The sequence below is a fragment of the Perognathus longimembris genome, chromosome 6 (genome assembly GCF_023159225.1).
Source record: "Perognathus longimembris pacificus isolate PPM17 chromosome 6, ASM2315922v1, whole genome shotgun sequence".
Taxonomy (NCBI): domain Eukaryota; kingdom Metazoa; phylum Chordata; class Mammalia; order Rodentia; family Heteromyidae; genus Perognathus; species Perognathus longimembris.
This window is the reverse complement of record NC_063166.1, coordinates 9,525,341-9,531,647: the sequence shown is the minus strand read 5'-3', so window position 1 is coordinate 9,531,647 and position 6,307 is coordinate 9,525,341.

Sequence of the window (6,307 nt, the reverse complement as noted above, 5' to 3'; positions counted from 1 at the left end):
GCTGCCAGCTTCTCCTGTGACCCCAGCTCTGGTTAAAAGGGGGAAGAAAACAGAAACCAGCTCCTTCTAGAAGCTTTCTGGCTCATGAACATGCTGAGCCCCTTACTCAATGTCCTATGCCGCCCCCCTGGGACATTGGCTACCTCCTCCCTACTCCTGATGCTGAGAGAGAGAGAGAGAGAGAGAGAGAGAGAGAGAGAGAGAGAGTGAGATCATGGCCCCAGGCATTTCAGGCTGGACTCCCCATGTGGAAGGGGAACTGTGTTGCTCCCACCTGGCTGTTTCTTCTCCCCTGGGTCAGACCTGCAGAAGCCTTGCCAGCACCTTCCTAAGGGACCTCAGACATTTCAGCCCCTAGGTGCTGTGGGACTCGGGGTCCCTCCTTGTAAGGGGAGTCCCCTCCCGCTGACTTTCCTGTCCACACAGGAGTCCAGCGGCGAGCGGCGCTGCGGCGCGTTGGAGACAGAGTGTGCTGCATCCCCCCAAGAGAGCAATGATCACCGGAGCTCAAGAGGCCGTAAATCCTGCCCGCGACAGCCAGAGCTGGACAGGGCCCAGCACCTGGCAAAGGTGGCTGGCTGGCTTGGGGAATGGGGAGCAGCCAGGGTTACCAGGGGGAAGGGTTCCCAGGTCTAGCAGGGGATCAGCTAGATCGCCAAGGCCTAACCTTCTAGACCCGGGGCTCTAGGCAGCACTGCCTGGGCAGGAAGGGAGCGCTGTACTGGGGGACCCTGGCCTTGGCAGCTATACCTGCTGCCTGGCTGAGACCTGGCACAGCTAAAGCTGCCATTTATTGAGGAGTTCACCCATGCCAGGCTCTGGCCAGGGCCTGCTTCTGACTGTGACATCCTCCCTCGCTGGTCAGTGTGGCTCCTGGGGTCTACGGGTGAGTGAGGCTTCAGGAAGGGTTGCATCCAACTTCTCTCGGGCTCCCTCAAGCCGTGGTGGGCTTGTTGCGTACCTGTTCTCTGCATCGCCATCTTTTACTTGTAAAAATTGGGTTGTCCAAAACAACTCCACTTTACAAGCCGGTGTTGCTGTGGGGTCAGGTTTCAAGAGGGTGGAGACAGTGCTCTGAGGAGAGAAGCAGGAGGCAGAGAGGCAGAGGCCTTGGCCACGTGGGTGGGCATCTTCCGGAACAGGCTGTCCGCAGGGGCCGCAGCAGCTGGGCTGAAGACCCTGCCTTCTGCCAAGGGCCAGGTGAGGGTGCTAGTGAGCAGGACAGGAAGTGACATCCAAGCGACCCACAAGTCCTCGGAGATGCTGGCCCTCATCATGATACCCACGCTACACATCATGAGTCAGGTTCAGCATCACTGAAGATTATACAAGTGCCTGAGGTGGATTGGAACCCATGACTCTACAGTCCATGCGCATCTATGTTTGTGTACAAGTACAGGCTAAAAGGTGGTGGTGACCAAGATATCAAAAAGACATTTGCACTTCCATGTTTATCGCTGCACAATTCACAATAGCCAAAATATGGAATCAACCCAGATGCCCCTCCACAGATGAATGGATCCAAAAAATATGGTACCTATACACAATGGAATACTACATAACAATCAGGAACGGTGAAATATTGTTATCCGCAGGGAAATGGTCAGAACTTGAACAAATAATGTTGAGCAAAACAAGCCTAGAACACAGAAAACAAAGGGGCATGATCTCCCTGATATATGACTGTTAAGATGGGGTGACGGGGAGACAGTAGAGACCAGGTCTGTGAAACCAAAAACTTCTTGTCAAATGGTATTTCCCACAGGATTGGGTCAGCGACCCAACATTATGTAACTAAAACCAAACAACTACTCAACATATAAAGGTCAAAAATTGACCTCTCAGTGGAATACAATAGCTCAAAAGCTATGTATGTACGTTCATATAAGACTATTGTTGACATATTGTCTAATGTCGACATTACATTTAAAGCCCTAGGCGAATTTTCTTTGGCGTAGGCCATGTGGCTACTGTATATGTTCTTGGTACATTGTGTATTGTATATATGTCTACCTGACCTAGGGAAGGGAAAGAAAAACAGGGTGTAAGATATCACAAGAAATGTACACACTGCCTTACTACGTAACTGTACCCTTTTTGCACAACACCTTGTCAAAAAATTTTTGTTTAATTAATAAATAAATTTAAAAAAAACGTGGTGGTGACATTTCCTTCATCTCATCACTCAGAAGAGGGATTCCGTCTTGAACTTCAGGATAAAAATGGGATTGCTTAGGGAATTTCCCCCCTCTTCTTCCTCCTTCCCCTTTCCAAGTGAAAGAGCTGCCCTTCCCACGGGCCCACTGTCTAAGACTTCCCTTGGAGAGGGGTGGAGAGGACCGGTGGCTACCCTCAGGCCAGCTCCCTGGACAGCCCGGTAGCATCTTCTCCTCTGGGCCACACACCAGCTGCTCCTGGCCCCGTGTCTGAGCACAGGCTGAAAAGCAGGTGTCTGTGGAAGCCGGCAGGCCTCCCCTGGGCTCCTTGAGAAGCCTGGGCCTGGGGGGGGGGGTAGCAAGCTCAATGCTTGCTGTGGAGGCAGGAGCGCCTGGGAGATGCACCTGAGTCAGGTTGTGGGGAGCACGAGCCCCAAACCCCTGGAGGCCACAGGTCCATTCGCCTACCCAGAGCTTCTTTCTACACGAGTGTGGGGCAGGGCATGGGAGACCAGGTCTGCTCCCATGAACGACCCACTTTTCATCCCTGAATCCCATCCATCAAATGGGTTTAATAACTACTGGGCCATAATACTTGACGAGACCAGACCACCAAGCATCCGGTTAGTGGCTGTTGTTTCTGTCTCCATGGTTACTGTGAATACAGTTTAACTGCAGGACTTCCTAACTCTTAGGGAGTCATCCATCCATCCTCTTGCTCCGGGAAGCCTGAGGGAGGGGCTCTGCGAGCAGCGTGGGGAAAGAAATGCGCATGCCCAGTACACACCTCATCCTCTCTCCCTAGAAGGCTTCGGGCACCTTGTTGTATGGACGTACCTCAAATGCACCCGGAGAGCACAACTGCAGGCACAGAACCCGGTCCCTGCCACGACCCACTGTGCTTGTTCTTCAACATGAGAGTCCTGAACACCCACTATGTGCCAAGTCCCATGAGAGTCCTGCACCCACTATGTGCCAAGTCCCAGCTGTAGGCTGTGGGCACAGAGGACGGCACAGGGCATCCATGCCACGGCGGGGACAGCAGTGAGCTCGGGGGTGCCGTCACCCCACCGCCATCACGTCCTAGCTCCGCTGTGTCCCCACAGTCAGGTAGGGGACCCATGAGGCGCGAAGGAGAATAATTAGATTGTGATTTTAAAAAGGGAGGACTGGCTGGGCGCTGGGGGTCCACACCTGTCATCCTAGCCACTCGGGAGGCTGAGATCTGAGGATGACGGTTCGCAGCCAGCCCAGGCAGACAAGTCCATGAGACTCTCCTCTCTAGCAAACTACTCAGAAAAAGCCAGGAGTGGGGCTGTGACTTCAGTGGTACGAGTGCCAGCCTTGAGCACAGAGAGGCTCAGTGACAGTGCCCAAGCCCTGAATTCAAGCCTGCGGGACTGGCAAAAATTAATGAATTAGTTCATTCATTCATTGATGGGAGAGCTGGAGGCATGGTTCTAGCTGTAGAGCACCTGGCCTGGCAAGTGGGAAGCCCTGAGTTCAAAGTCCAGTACTGGAAAGAAAGGAAGAAAAAGAAGGGAACTGACTTTGACCTTGGAAGTCTACTTACTTTGCAGGCTGGGAAGGCCAACCCGCACAACCTCCCACGGCTTCGGGACCGTCGTGGCTGGAGCAGAGCAGGACACCTGGTCAATCGTCCCCCACAAAACCAAAACAGCACCGGCACTTCCTGGACACCGTCCTGAGCTGTGCTGAAATACTGCATGGGCTCCTCCGGGACCCAGGATGGGGACAGCGCGAGAATCCCGGACCATGCCTGCTGAGATGGGTGGCACCAGCGCCCAGGGCGCCCAGGCCGGCCGCCCTGCCCCTAGAGACCCTCCTTCGCCCTTATCTTCAGCTGGGGGTGAAGATTGAGGCACGTGGTTTCTCTATATTTGGGAATGCGCCCAGTATGCGCCAGCCCTCTGCCGTTGGAAAGGAAGCCATGGTGGGTGCATTACAGAGCCTGTGACCACGCTAGGAATGCTGGGAGCACTGGGAGACTGGCGTGGACTCCACGGACTCGGGAACCGTCCTTCCATTCCTGTCCATCTGTGAGTGGCAGCGGTCCCTAAGGATGCCTAGATTTCACTGACCACACACACACACACACACACACACACACACACACACACACACACTTCTCACAGCCAGAGAGAAAGTGGCCTTTCCAGTGTGGCACATGCCAGATACCTGTTCAAGACATGTAATGTGCGGTTGAGGAATTCATGGGGGAAAGTGCCAGTTCTGTCCGGAGGTTCTGTCTCCTCCAGCCCCTCGCTTCTCCCCATCCCTTACCCAGTAGAGCAGAGCCTGGGAGCCATTTCCTATTACATGCCTTGTCTTCTCCCAAATTCATACTGAAATTTCACCCCATTATGAGACCAGGTGGGACCTTGAAGAGGTGATGAAGGCTGGGCTCTCACAAATGGTTCATGCATGCAGCGAAAAGACCAGTAGGTGAACAGGTTAGTTTGAACATGTGTCTGCTGTCAAGGCCAGTGGGGCCAAGTGTATAGAAGACTCTGTCTCTCACCATCTTAGGCATCTGCCACCCCGAAAGGTGTCACCAAATGACAGCACACACACCTGTAATCCCAGCCGTATCACCGGTTGTGGGTGGGCACAACCTTGGAGCAGAATTAGAAACCAAATCAAAACTCTTTCCTTAAATAAAATGGGCCCAGTTGGTGGCACTGTAGTATTGCTAGAAGCAGACGGAGTGATAAAAACTGAATACTTAACTATACCCATGACTGCCTGGCATAAAAAGGAGTGCTTGCCAGCCTCCCTTGCAGCTACCAGTGCCCTATGACTAAGTTCTGGCCAGCTGGTTCAGAATGGGCCCCACCGCATTCAGGATATGTTGATATGAGTCATCACCTAGTCCCTGTGGCCGGAGTCTTCCTGGTGGCCGGAGATTGGATTTCAGGACTGCTGTGGACCACTGGAGGAAAGACTTGGACCAGAGAATATTGGAAGTTAGAGGATCCGGGGCTGGTTAGGGATGGAGATTACAGATTAATGACCAGATTATAGCACAGACCTCAGGGGCTCTCAGCAGGCCCCTGGGATGAGCTGCCTGCCTTGGTGACATAAAATACCTTGGCTACCCAACTATTGTGGGGACACAGTATGAGTCGGGCTTGGACACAGACACCCAAAGCTCCTCCCGGCCAGGAACAAGCCCCTGGCAGAGAGCGAGGAGTCTTTTAAATACCCTGCAAGAAACTTTAACAGCGCCTGCCCTCACAGGGGCTTAGCTCTGTGGAAATAGCAGCTCTGGGATGCTGCATGTATTCATTTAACACCCACTACCAGGGCTAGAGAATAATCTCTCTGAAGGTACCAAAGGCTTCTCTTCTCCATCTCCAGGGTCTGGCACGTGAGGTGTGGAGAGTTCTGTCACTTGCAGTTGAATGAGCTAACTCTAAATGACACACGAGGGACACCGGCATCTGGGGGGGGGGGGGAGACGGGGAGGACCAGGGACTCTTAAGAGGTGGGGGGGGGGGGCGGGATCTCTTGCTGGAGTTCTTCCCTTTGGGGGGTTCGAACAGATCCTGCTTTTCTCAAGACTTTGAAAAGTTCAGGTCATGACCCCCTCCCCACAGCAGGTCCAGGGCTGGGTGTTGTGCCACCCACCCTTCTTCCCAATGGCATCAGGTTCTTTCCCAGGGAATCCGCTCTCCCATTCCCACCCCTCCAGGCTGCCAGGAGGGAAGCCCCGGGAAGGAAGGTGTAGAGAGCCGGAGGAGCTGCCCCGCCCTGGGCTGGGGTGAGGGGCAGCTAAACAGAGTCCCCGCAGGCAGGGCGAGATGCAGGGGCCCAAAGAACAGCCACAGGCCACAGGCTTCTAACAGCTGGCACTGGGGCTGCTTGAGGGGTGAGCTGCCGAAACGTATGGAAGCTTCTAGAAAGTCACACCCAGATCTCAACCCCGGGGTTCCCACCTAGAGGGGAGTCTGTAGAACCTCCCCACCGTCGGGGCTCCACGGATGTGCGCGTCCTGGCCGCCCCATCCCCTCGCCCACACCCCCTGGTTGTCCAGGACCGCCCCCCCCCCCAGCCTGGGGGGCGGGGCGGGCTGAGACCTGGGCGGCCTGGCGGTGGGTCGCAGCCCTGGGGTCGCGCTTTCTTTCTGG